Source organism: Sylvia atricapilla, chromosome 5 (assembly GCF_009819655.1).
Source record: "Sylvia atricapilla isolate bSylAtr1 chromosome 5, bSylAtr1.pri, whole genome shotgun sequence".
NCBI classification, from domain to species: Eukaryota; Metazoa; Chordata; class Aves; order Passeriformes; family Sylviidae; genus Sylvia; species Sylvia atricapilla.
In genome coordinates this window covers 57062988-57079763 of record NC_089144.1, presented here as the reverse complement: position 1 = coordinate 57079763, position 16776 = coordinate 57062988, and the positions used below count along the sequence as shown (strand labels likewise).

The 16776-nt window shown below is 43.4% G+C and overlaps 1 long non-coding RNA gene across 1 annotated transcript in view; it reads left to right on the top strand.

Moving 5' to 3' along the window:
• The window catches only part of LOC136361573 (uncharacterized), a 230469-nt gene that overhangs the window by 41705 nt on the left and 171988 nt on the right, over positions 1-16776 (top strand). The gene's annotated exons all lie outside the window — the stretch shown is intronic.

The following is a 16776-nucleotide window of genomic DNA, read 5'->3' as shown; positions in this document are numbered from 1 at the left end:
TGCTGGGAATGCCACTTACTCAGACTGTGAGGTCTCAGACAAAGCCCTGCTTTTAAGTTTTTGACTCTTCTGAACTTGGTTTTCTGCTCTGAACAAAGGTCTTAAAGAAAGTGCCATCCTCCTTTCAGGGAGCTGTAGAGAGGCATAAGGTCACTGAGCCTCCTTTTCTCCAGGTTAAACACCCCCAGCTCTCTCAGCTCATTGCTGTAGCAAGAGAACAGAATCTCTCACTCTCTCTGTATTGCCAAACAACTGTGAAACTCCTGGGCAAAGTGTTTCTTAGATTTCAAGAGCTTCCACATTTTGTTGTTCCACATCAAAACTGCTGCTGCTGCTGTTTATTCTGTGAGAAAGAGGTGGGTTCTTGTGATAGTGTGAGGTTTTTGATCCTTCCTTCGAAGGAAGTATTAAATTTGGCTTTCATGGATTGTTTATTTTTCTTTTGATAACGTAAGTTCAGTGCTTATTTTCTGCCAGTTCAAAAACGAGGGCAAACTGGAAGTAAGTGCAGATTGTTGTAATTTGAGCCTCGACCTTTATTATTTTTGACTGCCAGCTTTTCTCTATCAGACCCTAACTCTGCAGTCTCATTAGCACTCATTTGCTAAGTGTGGCCCTGATCTTGATTTATTGCATGTTGCTCACATCCTGCTGTGAAAGCACTCATGTCCCTGAGCTTTACAAGAGTACAGAGAGATGTAATTATCACATAGCCCTGCATGGCTAAGGAGCAGTTTCCATTTTCAGATGGCAAACTGCTGCAGGAAAAGCTGGCAAAGGCAATATTGGAATGTGAGGTGCCAGTTCTGGAGATGTTTTCCCTGGTGAAGTGGTTTATTCCCTCCCCATTCAAAGCACAGCTTTTCCAGTTGCACCCCTGAGCTCTCCTACAGGATCTTAATTCAGACGGCCATTGGAGAGTGGGAAAGGGCTGAATATCCATGAGAAATTTACCTGAAGCAGCTATTCCACATCAGGAATATGGGTAAAGTGGAGCATCACACCACAATATTTGCCTTACAAAGCAGTTCCCCTTCCCACCGTGATGCTGTGATTTCTCCTTAGTGACCTTTCCGAAGCAATTCCTTTATTTTGTAATGCAGCCCTGAGTACAGAATTGCTGTAATCCATAGACTTGCAAAGGTTGGGAAAGACCTCCGAGGTTGAGTCCAATCTTTGGTCACCACCTTGACAATTAGACCAGAGTACTGAGTGCCACATCCAGTAGTTTCTTCAACACCTCCAGGGATGGGGGTTCCAATGTCTGTGAGCAGCCCCTTCCAATGCCTGACCACCCTTTCTATGAAGAAATTCTTCATGATGCCCAACTTGAACCTCATTTGGCACAGCTTGAAGCTCTTTCCTATTCTGTCTCTCCTTACCTGGGAGCAGAGCCTGACCCACACCTGGCTGTCCCCTCCTGTCAGGGAGTTGTGCGGATCCAGAGGTTCCCCCTGAGCCTCTTTTTCGCCAGGCTGAGAAAAGCTTAAAGGTTTCTCCAGTTGCTTAGAGGGCAGATTTTAATGACTAAGAGGAGCATTCTTGCTGACAGTAATTATTTTGTAGTTTTCTCTCTCTCCCTGCTGCCATTTCTTCGTTTCTGTCTGCCCTAAGGAATGCACATGGATACGATTCTATGAAATGAGATCAGAGGACTTGTCACATTTAAAGTAATCCAAATTCTGAGTAATTAATGAGAATATTATTGCAGCTTCTTTGAGGTAGGGGGGCTGAAGGTGAAGGGCACTGACAAAAGAGCAAAGGGAAGCTGGTGGCAGAACTGAGAACAGTGATGGTATGCTGCTGTAGGGCTTCTTTCCTGGGACTTACTCCCTGAACACCATTCCATCTTGGAAAGGCTTAATATCAGTTGGGCATGTTGCAAACTACAGGATGTAAATTGCCCTTCTCATCGTCGCTAGGGAACGCCAGTGATTTTTGCTGTCGAGATTCTGGCTTGGAGCAGGATATGAAATCCACAGCTGGAGAAACGTCTATAGCAACATGTGTACATTGCTTTACCGCTATAGCCACAGACCTGGCTTGCACTGAATCGCCAGTAGTCGGAGCTGCTGCTTAGCAAATCCTGATCCCGGTTTTCCGTCTACCTCTTCCGGAGCTTCCTTGCCCAACATTTATCCTCTGGGCTGATCCCGCTGATTAAACAGACATTCCATAGCTTCCTTCAAAGTTTTTTTGTATATACACATCCAAAGGGTACCGGTTAACAGCTCACTGTTCTCATGGACACTGGGGACAAGTGGTGTCCCTCAGGAGTTCGTACTGGGACCTCTGTAATTTAATACCTTTCTAAATCATGTAGTCAAAGGGATCTAGTGCACCCTTATGAAGTTTACAGATGACACTACAGCAGAGTTGTCGCACCTGAAGGACAGGACGCCGTCCATGCCTGACACAGGTTGTACAGAGAAGTGTGGCTGCCCCTGGAAGTGTCCAAGGCCAGGCTGGATGGGGCTCTGAGCAACCTGGGCTGGTGGGAGGTGTCCTTGTCAATGGCAGGGGGTTGGAATGAGATGGGGAGAGAGTTGGGATGGAGATGGGGATGGAGACCCTTCCAACTCCAACCATTCTGAGATTTTAGCAATAGAGGTGCATGTTCCTTGCTTTAAAACCTTTGAGTTAACTTGTCTCAAGATTATCCCTGCGCCTTATTTTTGCAAACCTTCTCATCTGGAGAAGATGCCTCTCAGCTTCTGGTCCCTGGTCAAAGCAGCCTGTACCAAGAAACAGAAACCCGGTTCTGCCAGAGGAACACCTCAGGTGGTGTAAGGGATTTGTCCAACACCTGAGGAGCCTTTCACGTGTGCTCAGGTGTGGCTGGAGGGAAGATGTGGGCAAAGGTGACAACAAACTCCTTAAAGCAGCCCTAGGTGGGAGTGAGGGAGGCAGGTGCATGGCAAGGGATCAGTTTGACCCTGGCAGTGGTAGTTGTGGGAGCTCTGGTGAGCTGCTCATGGAGCTGCTGCTTCCCTTCAGCCAGCAGTGCCAGCACTTCCAGCACTTCTTTTGCCTTTTTGGTGTCTGAAGTATTTGTCATGGGCTTTACAGATTCAAGAATGGATGGTTTTACAAGCTGGAGCTTCAGTCAGCAGCTGAAGAATTCTCCCCTGAAGACATCTGATTTCTTCTGGGTTTATGTCCTGTGGTTGGTTTTTCAGGGCTATAATGGCATTGGTGCCTCATTTTGTCCCTGTTAAGATGTTTGTGTTAATTGGTGTGGAAGGTTTAGATTTGTGTTCTAGTCTTTCTACAAGTGGGTAAAATGCAGGTTTTGTTCTCTGTGAATTTGTCCTTTGTCTTTGGCCAGCAGGACTTACTGAGGGAAAGGTGGAAAATAGGAGCACATACATGTTCTGTTGGTGCAATTTCCTTAGGAAGTCCATCTCTAGCTAATGTTGCTGTTAATTAGAATGAAGCTGGTGCTGCCACTGCATTTTTTGAGCTTCTGAACGCTGAGGGCAGCCTGGGCAAAGCAGAGGTTGTGTCCCAAGAATGTGTCAGAGCAGTAATTTAATAACATGACTGAGTGGAAATGAAAACAAAAGATGTTCACCTGTTTCTAGTTTTGCCAGCATTTTTCTTACCTGTTTCTCCCACATACACCCCATGCTTTATACCCTTAAGGTTGTGCTTGGGTAGAAAAGAAAGAGCCACTCCTTTTTCCATGTTTGTTACTACCCAGACCACTTTATTCCTTTCTTTTGGCTGCCCTTAGAGTTTTCCCAACCTGCACTTCAGTGCATTTATGAATCTTTAACAAAAGGAGAATAACTTCTCACATGCTTGTGTTTTCTTGAAACAAGAAAAATCTAGTGATACAGCATAAAATACAGAACAATCCCCTTCCTCATTAATTTACTTTCATTGTAAATATTTGAATTTTTTCATGCTAGTCTTCAAAAACTGGCTTAAGTCTATTTGAAATTCCTAATCTGATTTACCCAGGCCACTGACTTCATTTTAGAACTACAGACTCATCATCCCTGGGCAGCTTATCCCAATTCTTGATAACCCTTTCTGTGAAGAAATTCTTGCTGAAAAGGAGAAAATTCAGAAGTGCAGAGGAAATTCTTCCTTCCTTGGGCTGTGTGGTCAAGTTTGGCTTTACTGTATGTGCAGCAGGAGCCCACCTTGGAAAGAAGAGTTTGAAAAGGATGAAAAGGTTTTATTCTGTAGTGTCTGGTGGAATGGAAAGAAGTGCTAGCCTGGAGACAGGAGCTATTTAAGGGACAATTAATTGCCAGGTTCTTTAAGGGGAAACTAAATCAGAGAACAGACAGAATAATTTAATCTGTTGCTGGGCGATTTGATTAGTTCTGATCAAACTTTGTGTGGTGAAACTGTGATAATCAATAATAAGATAATTAAAAAAAAAAACTCACTGCTTTCATTCACATCTTTTTTTGCTTGACTTCTCTAAAGGCAGGAGATAAATTTAGATTTACCTTTTCATTTTCCTCCCTCTTTGTGAAGCTGCAGCCCTGTTGAGACATCAAGTGTGCTTGTTATCAGTGGGGTATAGAGCCTTGCTTGCATCAAGTGTGCTCCAATCAGGATCAGTTGGCAACACTGAGCCAAATTTTTAGTTAAATTTCATCTGTCTCCTGTCAAAAGCAAGAGAGGAAAAATTGTAGTTTTCAGAAAGTTAGATGATTTACTGTTGGTTTCATCTGTTTGTTGTTATTCCTGTCCATATCACAGCACATACATGCATTCTATTCACATACAAAGTACAGGTAGGCCCCTTCATTCTCTGGTTTAATTTTTTTGTTTTTTCTTATTTGGTTGATGTTCCTGGGCTTTGTTGATGCTATTTAACCTGCTGTGTATCTCTCTTCTTGCACCCATTTTCCAGTGCAGTGCATTTTGCATTAATTTTCTGGTACATAACCTGAGTTTTTTTAAATATTCAACAGACTGGAAGCCTTTTTCCCTTGTGCTGAGACCCAGGTGAGGTGAGGACATCCACCAGCTTAGCAATTAATTGCCAGCACTGAGAGGGCTAAAGGGCAGAGCTGCTCATGGTCAGCCACCCAAAAGCCCTCAGCAAACTGTGCAAGACCAAAGACTGCGAATGACAGAGAGGGTACATCAATCCCACAGGGCAGATCAGGGTCACATCCCATCCTCTGTGCCTGGAATCTGGGGCTTTGCATTGAACTCCCTACTTGAAACCAAGCACTGACAGTACCTGGATGTTCAGCTCAGCTTTCTGTAGCAAATGTGATTTTAGCAATTGTTTTCTACCTCCCTGACACCAGCAGATTCTGTCTCCAGTTATCAGTCATGGCTGCAATCTCAGATTAGATTTCAAACCACTGTTTTCCTGATTTTCGGGAGCCTGGCATTACTTTGGAGCGTGTTTTTCCATCTGCTCACTGTGAATCTACTTGGAGTCCCCTAGTTCTCCCAGACAAGGCAAAATGGTACCTGGCAGTGTGTGTTTGCCTGCAGAATTCCCCAGAAATGTGCCATCTGTTTCCAAGTGCCTGAAGCAACAATGGTAATGGCAGCAGCTTTGAAGCCGAAACCACACTTTACTTGAGCCCTGCTGTGGTGGGCACACAGAGCTCTGAATTCAGCTCTGAAGTCAGTGCTGGCTGCTAATTCCATTTGTATTCCCGTTGCAGTGGTTCAAAAGAGATTTGCAAATGTAGGTCAGTTCTGTGTGGATTATTTAACAGGAATTCTCCCTGGAAGTGTTATTTATGAAAAGTGTCAGGACTCAAATCTGGGAGCTCCATGGTGCAATGGCATGCATCTTCCAGCTCATGCTTTTGTGGGAAGGGGAGTTTGATAAAGGGGAAATTCTTGTCGTACACAGGCAATTTGAGGAGGATTTATCAATTTGCTGTAATTTGCTGTGCTAGAGCTCTGCGCTGCCAACCACATCAAAAAAGGCTGAGAAATATTTGCAAACCTTTATGACTCCATAACATTGACCAGGCTTGTTTTTGCACCTTCTTTAGACTTTGAATTTGTTTGCCTGCTGGGTTATTTTTTTGGTGTTTTTTTTTTCATCAAAAGGGTGTAAGTGCTGTTAGTGTGGATGAACTGAGCCTGGCTCCTTCTTCACCCCACCCTAGAAATGCTCCCTAATGTGTTCAGCTCAGTCTGCATCAAGTTCTGTGTCTCTGGGACTGACATGCAAGTCAGTTGGTTTAAGTAATAGCACACTGTGCTGCAATCTGCTGCATAATTATACACTTAATTAGATTCACAGTTTGCTACCTATGTCACACTGTGACAGGGCTTGCTGCTCTTTAGGGAGGGCAAAAAACCTCGCCTGCTTATAGCTCAGAAAAGCATCATAACAGTTGATTTTCTCCCTGAAGGTTTGAGTTCCTCTTAGAAGAACCTGCAGAACAGATTAAAGCTCATGTAATTACTGTTTATTAAATGCTGGTGGTGAACACACCCCAATTAAAACAGGCCTTTTGGCTTGCAGGGGAAAAGCCCTGAGAACAAGATGATGATGGCAAACACACTTAGAGCTATGGGATAAACAGAGAGGAAAATTCAGCATGTGAGTTCTGAGGGAGCTGTGATTGTGAGGTCTTACATGACAATCACAGAATGGTTTGGGTTGGGAGGAACCTTAAAGCTTATCTTGTTCCAATCCCCTGCCATGGGCAGGGACATCTTTCACCATCCCTGGTTGCTCAGAGCCCCATCCAACCTGGCCTTGGACACTGCCAGGGATGGGGCAGCCACAGCTGCTCTGGGAAACCTGTGCCAGGGTCACACCACCCTCACAGGGAACAATTTCTTCCCCATATCCAATCTAACCCTCCTCTCTGTCAGTGTGAAGCCATTCCCCCTTGCCCTGTCACTCCAGGCCCTTGTCCAGAGTCTCTCTCCATCTTTCCTGTGGGCTCCCTTCAGGCACTGAAAGGCCACAGTGAGGTCAATATCTCATGAGGTGAACCACCTTCATACAGGGCGAACATGCTCTTACTTGTTATTTTACAAAATATCTCTCTCCAAAGTATCTTCCTTATAAATGTTAAATCTGTCTTAAAACTCTCTGTGGTGGGCACTGCTTGTGTGTATCAGCAAACAAAATAGCCTTCATTTACCATTATTCCCTTAAAACAATAGAATGTTTTGGAATAGAGGTATCCATGGGGCTCTGAGCAACCTGGTCTAGTGGACCTGGATGATCTTTCCACTCTTCCAACCCAAGCAATTCCATGATTCTGTAGTTATGTCATTTGATCCTTCACAGAGAAATCCTTCCATCCTTCTCTGTGAAATTAAATGAAAAAATGGGCATTAAAAAGTTACTTCTCATCCTGTTCATCCTTTTCCTTTCAAGATAGAAACCTTAGAAGTGTCTGACTGCTTGAAGCCTCCACAGATGGGCTGTTTCCCTAAGCATGACACTGCAGCAGTGCAGAATTTCAGGGACTGTGTCAAACTGTCCACACTTTTAAATGTTCAGACACATAAGCCAACGTCTCCCTCCGTAAGGGAGGAGTCCTTCACAACATCTTGCTGGTGCAATTAGGGCAGATTGCATTTGCACAGGCCCTGCTAAGCAACTGTGAAGTTGATTATTGTGCATTTCACTGAGCAATGCCAGGATTTAGCAGCCTATGCTGTTGATTAGGGACATGGTTGTCCCTCTGTGTGTCCCTCGGCATTGGTGAGGCAATTTCTCGAGTGCTGTGCCTAGTTTTGGGCCCCTCACTTCAAGTAACGTCCCTTCTGTTCACACTATCCCAGCCTCTTTGCTCGATCACCCCGTCCACCATTTCTTCATCAAACTGCTGGTCCCTCTCTCCCTCCTTCATCATTCTTAGTTTAAAACTCTCCTCATCAGGTCGGACAGTTTTCTGTCTTGGCTTTTTTAACTCTGGTGATTTCATCACCTCAAAAGGATTACTAGGAACAGCAAAGATTCAGCAAACTTTGACAAAAAAATATAATATAAATAACTAAGGCCTGTGCAAGTGTTTCATAGCTGTGATCTGTAGAAGTTTCCCATAATGTTGTTTAAGGTAATTTCTCATGCATACACAGTGCACACAGCCCATAAATCCTGCAATGGAAGAAAGAATCACTCAAGCCCCGTGTCAAAAAAGGGTTCCTTTGTCCCCTGCTCTTGGAAGGCTGTTCCAGAACATCATAGTTCTGCTCCTTAGAAACTCCTCCCCAATTTTCAACCCACATCTTTCCTCCGGGAGTGTAGATAAACAAATCCACATGTTCTTCTTAAGCCAGGATTGTCTTTTAGTCTAGAAATTTCTCTCCTTTGTATTTTTCCCTCCTGGGAAACCAAAGAAGCGATCAACTTCAACTTCTTAGGCATTTTGAACTTCATTTTCTTAGGCAAGATAAAGTAAGCATTTTTTCTTCCTAGTTTCTTTTCATTCAAAGGATTTTCTTAACTGCCTTCATAGTCTTGTCCTATTGATCTCTTGTAGTCATCCTGTAATCAAGCAGCAAATGGAGCCTTCATTCTTTTTCAGTCTGAACACAAAACAGAGGAGAAATTCTGATCGATCTCTGAATACACACTGTTTACTTGGTTTATTTCATGTGTTTTCTATAATTATAATCCTTTATTTCACCCAATTGTTTTGATTTATTTCCCAGGCTTTCTAAAAAAGCCTGATTTAACAAACTAATGATATGGCTCTTCATTGTCATGGCTGTATAAGCAGCATTTTAGAAGTGATATCTGGAGTAGAAGCTATCAACTATTTTTGGCAATGAGAATGAAAAACCAAGCAAACCACAAAGCAACCAGATCTCCTTGTCCTCTCCACTTAAAGAACAGATGCTTTATGCAAGACACTGCCTGTGGAAAAAAAAAAAAAAAAAAAAAAAAACAACCAAAAGACAACAAAGCACCTGAAAATACGTAACTGCTTTAAGAATAAAAAGGGGAGGAAAAAGTTTTTCTTCATTTGGGGTGGGAATATTGGGTGGCCCTCAGCCTTGAAAATAAGGTTATGGGGGCAGGGAGGTTAAGAGAATGTACAAATTGACATCTCTCTGAGTCAGTTTTGGAGTTTAGGGAGAGTGTGTTTCAAGGTTGAATGAAGTGCCTCTGGAGTCCACAGGCAAGGATCTTTCATTTTGTTGTCCAGAGGACTGAGAATTTTTAGAAGGAATTACTGATTTTTGCAAAATTTGCTTCCACCCAGTCCCAAGGCTTGAAGTCCTCTGGCTCCTGCAGAGCATAGCTCTAGAGCAAACTTTGTGGCTTATGTCCAGAGGAAAGGCAGGGGTTATCCTGATTCCTTTCTCCACAGCAGGAGCCCTGAGAGGTTTTGGGTGAGGAAAACCTATGCTGCTCTTGAACATGAGGCACTTCAGAGCTGGGTAAGGCTCAGGATTGTGCGACAAGCTGCTGCTCTCAGTTGGATGCTGCACAGCTGAATGAGCAGCTTCAAGCCAGCTCTCAGGGGTGAAACATGGGAAAAGAAGGTAAATGCATTCCTTAACATGGAGCTACCAGAGTGGGGACTCTTAGCACCCAAGAGAGGGAGTCCCCCAGTTACCAAAAGGGACACAAAAGTTTGGAGGTCACTGCGAGTTTAGGTGAAAGCAAGGCAGCAGTTCAGCCAGGTTAGTCCAGTGCAAGTGTAGTAAACACAAAGTCAAACACTGAAATATTTGCAAGGCTTTAGGAAACATTCAGAAAACAGAGGCCTTGCTGCTTTGTGTCTCTGGTAGCATTGCCTAAATTCCTGGTTAACCTGTAGGTTTGTTTCTTTCTTCCTTGAAGGGTTCTCTTGTATTCCCAACACCTCTAAAATTGATTTTATCATCCCTGTGAAACAATAGAAATAAAAAAACCTTCAAAAGGCACATTTTTCAATGGCCCACGGTATCTTAGGCTGAAGATTTGGTAGCAGAACAGTTCTTAATGTCGTTCAAGTCCTTGCTGGGCTTTGACCCACCTAATTTTCTCCATGCAGATCCCCACCACATCCTTGTAGTCCTCTGGCACAGCTGTCCCTTCTTCCAAAGGTGACGAACAACCTTTTATTTGTCGTGAGTTCTAGCTAAGTCTCCCTGTTCATCCAGGCTGCTCTCTTTCCCCATCCTCTTTTGGCCAATGGGGATCTTCCTGCACCTGTAGGATTTTGTTCATGGAGAATTTCCAGCCTTCCTGGTCTCTGCCCTTCAGCACTGCTTCCCTAGGGACTCTGTCATCCAAACAGGCCAAAGTGTGACCTTAGGAAATCCATGGTGGAAGTTCCGCTGGCACCTCTCCTTACTTCTCAGAGAATCAAAACCTCATGACTCTGTCCAAGAGAGCCTCCAACCCCCACATCTCCCACCAGTCCTTCTCTGGTGCCTTCCCTTGTCAGCTCCCTCCCACCTGTGCCAGGAAATTCTCTTCCAAGAACCTCCTGTCTTGTTTCCCCTCCACAGCATTGTATTTCCAGCAGAAACCTGGTAAATTGAAGTCCCTCACCAGAAGATGAGGTTAAGAGGTATTCAGCAAATGAAATTACATGTGGATATTCCCTTTCTCTCTTAGGGATTGTGATCAGGGAGTTTTGATTATTTTGAGATTTAAAGCATTTTTAATCTGCAAACCCCATTGTGCTGTCTTCAGGCAGAAACTTATTTTGGACACCCAGAGCAGGTGAGGGTCTCAAGACAGGTTTGAAATTAGAGAAGTTATTACTAATTTTAGATTTCTGTCCAGGCTTGCAGCTGTGCACAGCTCTAGTCTAGATATAATTGTGTGGGCAGTAAAAAGTTCTGAGCTGCAGTTTCAGGTCTGAGGTGAGGACTGCTGTATCCTCTCTGATGTGATGCAAGGAAAAAGGTTGTTCACTGTTGGTAAAGCTCCAGAACACACTGAAATCTTCCTCCTTGGAGAGTCTCAAAGCTAGGTAATTTTTCATGGAATCATGTCAAGAATGGCTTTGCTTGGAAGGGACCTTAAAGATTGTCTAGTCCAAGCTGTGGTTACAGTGATCGATCACTGGGAAACAAAGGAACCGGGTGCCAAACAGTGGCCCCTCCATTTCAGTGTGTGGATGCTGGGCACCTAAAGCTGTTACCAGTCTCAAGAGAGCCTGAAGGTATCTCTAGATCACAATTTAGAGAGCTTTGGGACCCACCTTTGGTATACAGGGAGCTGAATTTCACCCAGGAGATGGAGATCCTGTGCCTGCGCTGCCATCCCAAAGCTAGGATAAGCACTGCACTTGGAAAGGGCTCTCCAGCACCTCCAAGGTAAACCAGATTTAATGGAGAGGAGGAGCTGATCTGCTACCCTCTTTAATTTAAGAGTTTTTCTTTTATCTGTGGCTGTTTGTGTTTCTTTTTAATCACTTTACACCACCCTGGGACAGCTCTGTCTCAGCTGCTGCTTGTCTTGAGATTTGTGAGTGATGAGCTGCAAATTAGGAGTGCTCAGTGTTGAAGTGCTTTTTTCATCCAGGAGGTTTAAGGCAGCTGGTTGAACTTCCAGACAAAACTCCTTGGTTCCAGCACAATAGCTTACTGTAGATCCTGAAGAGAGAGATGCTCAATGAAGAAACTCAACATGAGCTTCAGAATTCATTGATGGCAGGGCTGATTTCTTTGTTTTCTTTTTCCATGCAAAAATGCCCTTCCCCCCTCCCCAATTTTCCTTGAAGCTTGTAGGGTTTTTTTATTTCTTGTTCAACTTTTCCACATCCCATTTGAACCATTTTAAAATAAAGTGGGGTTCCCCCTCTCTCCCCTCCTAAACAACCCTGTAGATGAGAAACTAAGCCTATTACTACAAAAAAATTAAATTTCCAAGTGACATCCTGCATTTCAGGAGTCATTCCCACAGCTTTGAAATCAATATCTGCCTGTCTGGGGGGGATTTCACCCCATCTTTCCCCTGTGGGACACAGTCTTCCCAAAGCCTTAGGTCTTTGCAGTTGGAGAAATGCAATTCTACCTGTTCCTTGTACGTACTTTTTGAAAGTGATGGAGGAAAGCTGCATAATTCATCAGAGAAGAGTTCTGTTTTCTAAATAGTTGAGCTGCATCTCTTCCCACTTCCTACTTCTGTCTATATTCACCCCCTGATTAATGCCAGGAACATGCAGTGAGATAGGCAGGCAGGGATTTAGCCCCAAATGTGTCTCCTTCGCTTTCCAAAATGTTAACAGAGCACTTACACAAGCTCCCAGCAGGTTTTAAGTGTGGCCACCCTGTAGAAAGAGCCTCTGCCGAATTTCTCATCAAGATGCAGACTCTGTGCTGCTTCCCTTGCTCAGCAGCCCTCTTGTAACCACTGCAAACCTGACATTTTCATAAGGAATGTGTGTGCAAACACGTGGGGCACACATCCAGACACCTGAGCACTGGAGCTGATCACATCTTATTTCCTACACAGGCATTCAGGGATGAACTCTGTAAGGATTCTGCTCTGTTAACAACTCTTGAGGATTTAGGGGTTTTTGTTCCTTTGGAAGGGGAATTTCTAGGCTTTTTCTTCCCAGTGGGAACTTGCTATGTCAGAGATTTATGTCTTTCTGTTGTATTTAATTGAAATCAGGCAGTGGGGGCACTGCTAGAGAGACAAGGGCAGCTGCTTGGGCAGAGAGAAATCAGGTGGCACTTGAGTAAAGAGCAGTTCTTGGACACTTTTAGCACAGGTCCTGCTCCGAGGCCATGTTTTATGGCTTGTTTATAGATGTGCTGGCATGTGAGCCACCAGGGAATGAGCTAGTGAGTATTTCCAAGCCTGATTTGATTCAGGTGCTGCTGACAGTTGCATAGAGGAGCCCTTGAGTCCTCTGGGGAAGCATCAGTGCTCCTGGGGAGTAATTTTCATCTCACGCATAGGAAAAGTTGTGGGAGCTTGGCTGTCAGTGGTTGGTGCCTAAAGATTCTTTAACAATGGGTAACTTCACACATACTCCTATTGAGTTTGGGAAATTGGTCTAAAAATGTTACTATAAACAGGCTCAATTATTGTAAAATACAGTTTATACTGACATAAACCATACTTGCCATGGGCAGGGACACCATCCACTGTCCCGGGTTGCTCAGAGCCCCATCCAGCCTGGCCTGGAACACTGCCAGGGATGGGGCAGCCACAGCTGCTCTGGGAAACCTGTGCCAGGGCCTCACCACCCTCACAGGGAACAATTTCTTCCCCATATCTAATCTAAATTTCCTTTTGCTGTGAACTCATCCCTTTTCTCCTGTCACTACATGCTCTTGTAAGTAGTCTCTCTCTCCTTAGCAGATTATTATCAAAATAGTAAAAAGTTGAGGAATAGATACTTGGATAACAGATAAGTCTGGAATGGATTCTTCTTCCCCACCCCTAGTAATAAATCCAGCTCTCTGGATTTACCTCTTGATGAGGGTATGAGTCTGCAAATATTCACTTGTATACATCTTCCAGCTGAGAAGAGCTGCATGTATTGGTGGAGTAAAATTTCATAATGAAGCTCTTATTATAGAGTTTTGGTCTTAAAGTTTATTTAAGGTTGGCAACTGGTACAAAAATGTTGGCCTGGCCTCAGGATCAAACTTTTATTTTTAATACAACTGATGGGAGCAAAACTGGCTGTGCACTTCTCATCAGCAAACAAGTTTCAAAATAAGAATATGACAGAGCTCAGCTGCGTGGGATTTGAATGTAAATGACTGGCTGGGGCAGGAAAAATCTCTGGCAGTGTTTGTACGGCATAATATAGCTTGGATGTTGCCTTTGGGAAATGTTTTAATGGGGACTCGAGGTATCTACTCACTTTATTTTTGCATAGACTAGTCCATCTAACATATCTAATGATGATGGGTGAGAGACTTTATGTAATTTTTCCTGTATTGAACCCAGGAACTAATTCACTTGCTCTCTCTAGTTATATATAATAATCACATAAGAAAAAATATTGAGAAAGAGTAAAGTCATTATGTGAAGATCAGGGTATAAATGCAGACTTTTCTTTTGCAGTAAAACTTCTAAATCATGTCTTCCCAGCCTGAAAACTATGTTTGCACATGAAATTGCAGAGAAGAGGATATTTACTTTACCTGATCCCTTTGGTTCCCTACTTAAAGAGTGAAGAGCTTTGATCTGAAGTTAATGAAAAAGAAGCATAATCTGTATAAAACAGATGTACCCGGGAGACTTTTCAAATAGCTGTTCAAAAAATATTTTGGTTTTCATTGAGGGCTAGGAAGTTGGGCCAAAAAGAAAGAAGAGACCTTTTTTCAAGCTGAAATGCACAGTCATTTTTCTGACTCCTTAACAGACACTACATGAAGAGGCATCAGTCCTTGGACTCCTGAGCTGATCCTTGTCCACACAGATTTGATTACCCATCTTCCTGTTGGAAAATTCACGTGGTAGACAATAGGATTTTTATGATTAGGATCATAAGTGGAGTGGCTGCAGAATTTTAAGAGGTCTATTCAATATGACTTTTATACACACTTCTGTATGACCAGTGAGTTGCCAGAGTTCTGCTGAGGGGCTTTTTAAAAATCATGAAAGTGTTGGCTGGAGGGCACCTCTGGGAATCCTCCTGCAAGGACAAATTGCCACCAGGTCACACCAGCCATGGCTTTGCCTGTCTGGATCTTGAAGGCTTTTGCCGATGAAGTTTTTGTGACACAGGAGCCCTTGAAAATGATACTTTGTCATTTGTGCGAACTCATCCCTCTACAAAAGCTTTGCAGGAATCTGTGGCTAAAGGAGGAAAAAAATGTGCCCACAGCTGCAGAAAAAAGGATTAATTGGTTTGTTGCTTTTCAAATGAATTGGTGTATTGTATTTAAAAAGTTTAAGCTGGTTCTATATTTAGCACCTATACTTCTAGAAAAGACTAAAAGTCTTTTGTTCCACTGATCCTTAGGATAATCAGGCTTCAAATTGGAGATCAGGACATGCAGAATGGGATAGGGGAGTTAATTATTCAGAAACTGAATGGCTCAGATTTTTTCCTGTCTTTCAAGAGCTCTAAAGCCTAACTGTTTTTCCAAAAATAGGGGATTTTCATAGAATCAGAGTCATAGAATGGTTTGGGTTGGAAGGTGCCCTAAGGATCATCCAGTTCCAATCCCCTGCCATGGGCAGGAACACCATCCACTGTCCCAGGTGGCTCCAAGCCCTGTCCAACCTGGCCTTGGACACTGCCAGGGATGGGGCAGCCACAGCTTCTCTGGGCAACCTGTGCCAGGGCCTCACCACCCTCACAGGGAACAATTTCTTCCCAATATCCAATCCAAACCTCCTCTGTGTCAGTGTGAAGCCATTGCCCCTTTTCCTGTCACCCCAGACCTGTGTCAAGGATCTCTTCCATTATGGATGCATAGTTTCAAGAAACATCTTCATGGCCTTGGTCTCCATCTTCTGTCCTTGCAGGGAATAGTTTCGGGAAGCCTTGGAAGACAGGGAGCCACATCCTGTTCTTTATTAGTTTTCATGTGTTTGCACAAAACACAAAACAAGTCAGAGCTGCACAGGCCTCTGAGCTGATACCATTTAATGGCATAATTCAGGGCCACAGGACAGAATGACAGATTTACTCAAATTAATCAAGTATTTCTGCATGTCCATAGTCCAGCCTGCTGCTCAAAGCAGCATTGTAACTGAAGTGAGATCAGGTTGTGCAGAAATGTGTCAGGTTGGGTCTTGAAAACCTTTAATGTCACAGAATGACTGTCACCACAACATCTCTAGACAACCTCTTTGATATTTTGCTGTGCCTTTTTTCTCTACCCTTGTGTCCAGTGAGAATCCTCTTGCTTCAGTTCAGGACCATTATCTATTGTTCTGTGCCTGGGCATGTGAGATCCCAGCTCTTTGGCCTTGGCAAAGGATTGGAAGGCTAAATTCCAATGTGTGGCTTTGACATATCCCCAAAGTTTTATTTTCAGGGTAATCAAGCTCCATTCCCTTAGCTTCTCCTCACAAGACAAACTCTCAAGGCTGGACAACTTTGGTGCCACTCCACTGAAGTCATTCCAGTTTGCTTTAAAAGATTGCCTGAAATAACTGTTCGTGCTTTAGAAATGTTTTATGATTCATCCCAAAGGATGGATAATTGTGGATGGGCTTTTCTACAAGCCTGTGCTCAAATATGTGAGCACAGCATCTGTTTTGTGTTACCTTGACTTCCTGTCTGGGTCATCTCTTCAATTTTGTGTCTCCCCCATGACACCCAGGAAGTCCTATACTCTTGCCATAGAGAAAATACAGAGGTGTTGCCTTGGACTTGAATGAAGCAAAAACAAGTAAAAAAAAAAAAAAAAAAAAAAAAAAAAAAAAAAAAAAAAAAAAAAAAAAAAGGAGGTTTTTTTAAAGGTTTTTTGTCTTACTCCTACTGCTTGTGTCATTAATTAGGCAAAACAGCAAGGAAATGCTTCTTAGAAATGTACGTGTGTGGTTTTTCAGGTAGGAAAAAGCCCTAGATATTGCTACATGCATCTTATTATCATGGTAATTGTTAAAAAGTCCAAGTAACGTATGTTAATATTGAGTTTTCCTGTCAATTCAGATGAGCACATTATGGATAAAGCCCGGATCCCCAACCCCTCATGCCACTACAAAAGAATGTTCCTTCCCTTCTCAGACTTGGTCAAGAAAATTACTTCAGGAATAGAAATGAATTATATAAGGCTGTACCCTGGCTATCTGACAACCTCACATCTTCCCAGTAGGCACAGTACTAACTTTATCCCAGCACAGTGCTCGGGCTAATATGAGTCATCTGATAACCTCCTCATTGTGCACTGACCTCAACCTTGGACCAAAATAAACAGAAATTCAATTACAAACCTCTC